The sequence below is a fragment of the Medicago sativa genome, chromosome 3 (genome assembly GCF_051527215.1).
Source record: "Medicago sativa cultivar Bolivia chromosome 3, Bolivia_mono, whole genome shotgun sequence".
In the NCBI taxonomy this organism is placed as follows: Eukaryota; Viridiplantae; Streptophyta; class Magnoliopsida; order Fabales; family Fabaceae; genus Medicago; species Medicago sativa.
In genome coordinates, this window is record NC_140751.1 from 10,562,576 (window position 1) to 10,567,077 (window position 4,502).

At 32.9% G+C, this 4,502-nt stretch overlaps 1 pseudogene; it reads left to right on the forward strand.

Moving 5' to 3' along the window:
- The first annotated feature begins 2,043 nt into the window (after window positions 1–2,043).
- LOC146935628 (F-box/LRR-repeat protein At3g26922-like) lies at window positions 2,044–4,267 on the forward strand (annotated as a pseudogene).
- The last annotated feature ends 235 nt before the right edge of the window (window positions 4,268–4,502 follow it).

Here is a 4,502-nt window from a genome sequence, read left to right on the forward strand (position 1 = left end):
TCGGGAAAAAAATTATCCGACCTAGGAACTTCGAAGAAATCTTGATCTAGTGGAGAAAGCAGATGAGGAATTTAGTTTGGTTGATCCGTGATCTGGTATGATTTATTTTGTTACGTATTTTATGCTGTTGAATTATTTTGTTCGATGTATTTGAGATTGTTAAAATTAATATAACTCGTTGAACTTAAATTACATGCGTTAAAACTCGTATTTTGTAGAACAAAATTGAAAGACAGTCTACGGAGGAAGCTAGGGAAAGAATGGTGGAAGATTGCTCACATTCCCTTTGTACTTTTTATTTGAAGGAATTCCCTTTGTACTTGTCGTAGAACAAAATTGAAAGACAGTCTACGGAGGAAGCTAGGGAAAGAATGGTGGAAGATTGCTCACATTCCCTTTGTACTTTTTATTTGAAGGAATTCCCTTTGTACTTGTCAACAATGAAATGCTCACATTTATGACATGACCGGGTGAGTCACTGAAATACTTTTTTTTTTCTTCTTCTTTTTTTGTTTTTGAAGAAGCTAAACTAGCTCATCCAAATTAGCACCGGTGAGAATCGAACCTGAGACCTTGAGAAGGAGCACACTCCCAAGTTCCAACTCAATACCACCATGCTAACCCAAGTGGGTTTTTTCTTCTTGTTATTATTTCATCAATCAATATTTTAAATTTCACGTGTTGATGGTTAACATTTGCTTCCCTTTCCAGGTTCTGGCATCATCAGGGTTTTGAAATTTCATCAATCATAATATTTATTGTATACAAGCCATTTGGAAATCTGCAGCAGAAAATGCTAACCGTAAAAGTATAGAAAATAATAAGAGAGAATTCCTTTGAAAAGGACCAAGGGAGAGACACACTGATTTCATCAAATTCTTCACACCTTTTGCCAATCATTTGTTTTGCCTCTTATAGTATGATGAAGAATATTTTTTAGTTAGCATTTCAAATCCTCAACTCCTTCATTTGTGCATCACGTGCCATGCATCCCTTATTATTTATTTATTTTGGTACAAATTTATCATCAAAAACATATATCACACTATTTCAGTACAATTAATTATCATTTTATATTTCTATCAAATAAATTATCATTTCATATTAAAATATCGTAATCGGAAAAAAAAATTGAGGGGGTGATGTGGAAAAAACTTAACAGTTTTTCTAGTCACAGAAAAAAAAAAAATTGGCTATACTTTAAAATGACTAAAATATCCTTAAAATAAAATATATGATTCAATGTTTTATCCAACAAATTGACAGTACATAAACTAACTTAGTTTACGTAATTCATAGTGTATGTAAATTGAGTGTACATGCTTGAACATAAACTCAAATTACATACACTACTGTAAACTCATTTTACATACACTTCCGTATGCAACTCAGTTTACATAAATCTCTAAAACTGAAGGGAAAAAAATATGAGTAATGTAAACTCAGTTTAAGTAAATCATTTAAAAAGTGTTTATGGCAATGTACGTAAACCGAGTTTACAATAATGTATGTAAGCTAAAATTAAAGTATACCTCTAAACCCGAAGAAATAACATAAAATCGAAGAGAATCCAGAAACAATTTTCAAACATAAAGGGACAAAAAGAAATCGAAAAAAAAAAATCCCCACTCCTTTTTCTTGGTTAATTTTATTGATTTAGATTGGCTTGGTTTTTTTGGGCTCCGCTATATCACCACTTAGCCAAAAACTCGTAAAATCATCATTGATGTAGAATTTCATTGAAATTGCTCCTACATCCGTCAATGTTTGTAAGAGAGCATATGAAGATTCAAAGTGAGAGATGGAAAAGGTGTTTTGAATAATTAGAAGCACAAGGACCATTTTGATATTATTAATAAATTTTAACAAAATTTGGGTGTAAAAATAAAATTATTGTTGGGTGTAAATAGAAAAAGAAAACGTAACTACTAACTACTACAACAATGGAGCAACACGCATATTGATAAAACCAAAGCATTAGGGTTTTGCTCACTCTCAACTATCAACATTTCCGCATCACAATTGCTTCTGGCTTCTGAAACGATGAAAACTCATAACATCGATGAAAATAAAGACAGAATCAGTGATTTACCGAATTGCTTGTTACTTCTCATACTGTCGATTTTGAACACCAAAGAAGCCGTTCAAACCTGCGTTCTGTCCGCGAGATGGAAGAATCTCTGGAAGTATATTCCTGTTCTTTCAATAAGTTCTTGCCACTTCGAGACTCGGAAGGGTTTCACCAGATTCGTGTCTCAATTTTTGTCTCTACGTGATAACAAAACCGCACTGCACACTCTCAATCTTCACCGTGAATGTGTCATCCGGCCTCGCCTCCTCAAGTGGGTTATAAAATACGCATTTGACCACGGTATCCAGCTATTAGATGTAGATTTGAGCTTTTATCATCAACACTATCCACTTCCCTGCGTTTCATGTCAAACTTTAACATCTCTTATTCTCTGTACAAACAAACAATTTGGTCATCCTTCACCATTATTCCCAACTTCTCTGAAATTGCCTGCGTTAACCAGCTTGTGTCTAAAATACTTAGCCTTTCAAGGTAGCGGTGATGATAACCGTGCTGAGCCCTTTTCGTCATTTAACAGCTTGAAAAGTTTGATCATTCACTGTTGTGTTGAAGAACAAAACCTGTTCATATCAAGTGACACACTTGTTTATTTAAGAATCAATACATTTGCTACTCACCGATGTTGCAAAATCGAGTTATCTACTCCAAGTCTCCGTAGCTTTGATTTTAAGGGTAATCCTATTGAGAAACTCAGTGGGAACAATAACAATCTCTCTTCTATCAAACATGTAAAAATTGATGTAGCAGTCCGATCATATTATATCGAAAAATGTCCCTTGGTTCTTCTCAACTGGCTAGTTGAGCTTTCTCTTATCGAATCATTGACAGTCTCTTCCTCTACTCTTGAGGTACTTTAGTGACTATTTGGTTTAGGAAAAACATAAATTTTCATTTTCACTTTTAATTACAATATTTTCATTCATTCTGCTTGCTTTTTTATTTCATTTTATTTTTTAAAACATGACTTGCGTTAAATTGATCATGATTCACCCTCCCTCATTGCATAGACTCTTTGCTCAGTTCCTGGTTTATGGAAGCTTGATTTCCCTTACTTACAAAACTTGAAATTGCTGAAAATAATAACATACCGACCTTCGGCAATACCTGAGGGAATAGTCGACTTTTTGCTGCAAAACTCACCCTTAACAAAGGCTGAGATCATAGACTTGAGAAGGTAAATATGCATTAAACTTCTAAAAACTTTTTTTTCATTCTGATTTGGCCGTTTTGTTTTATTTCCCTTGGTCTCTCTTGTTATGAAATGTCTGTAGATACATTACAAGTCTCTCTGATGCTCCTATATATAGTAAGGATTGAATAGAACATAATTTCATGCTTTCACTTTTGGTCTGATTTGCAACATATATTGCATCTAAATTTGGGTTTTGCAGACATGGTCAGGTGGAGGATACTATCTAGAAAATTATGAGGTGCATTAGTTTTTCCAAGAGATCGGAGTAAGCATCGATGCAGTATAATAACAACAATTTTGCCAAGAGAAATCTTTCCCTAGCTATAGATAGCATGTGTTAAGATTTATTTATTTTTCTGCAACTTACTGAATTATCGTTTCTATTTTGTTTCATTTGCTATATTTCAACATTTCTTTGTCATGTGTTTGATTCTTCCATGTTTAATTTGGAGACCATAGTATGATGTAGATTACATCGTCTGCTATATCCAACTATTTGGTTAGAAAACTATACTTTAAGGTGACTCGCAACTGATGTATGTCAGTCACTTACAATTTTCTTGTAAATTATGTTTGTCGTGTTACTTTTGAATTTCTTTTGTCCTTTCTATTTTTTGTTTCATAACAAGAGATATTTTTGTTGCTATTTAATGTGACTTAACTGTACATATAAACATGGCGGCAACTAAGTTTGCAAGATCACTAGTATTCACTAAATTTAGGGTTTTAAGAAAGGTGCTTCTGTTGCAATTATAGAAAAAACTATTTTATATTGAATATAGATAAAGTTTAAGATTGGTGATGCTACCTTTATTAATAGTTTGGTTCAATAAGTGATGCTTCTCAATTGTTCTATCACATTCAAATGTTGGCAAGACTCAAGAGTTTAGTAGATCATAGCACCATCTTTTTATTTGTTTATGTTGGTTATGACTCATGGTTTAATGATAAGTGCGCAGGTGGCTCGAGTTGAGCCGCTCTGATAAACTGTACTTTGTGCGGTTGCATTTTTTATTTGAATTGAAAAAAATTGATATAACCAATTTTTATTATATTTGTAATTAATCTCTTTTAGTATAAAAAGACTGATGTAAAAAAAATAGTACAAAAATGCTTGATGAATTTCATTTTAGCTACTATCAAGTCCTGCATGCAACGCAAATTATTAGCACATTATAATTTTGTACTTTTTTTTCTTTCTCACTTTTCCCCTTTGCT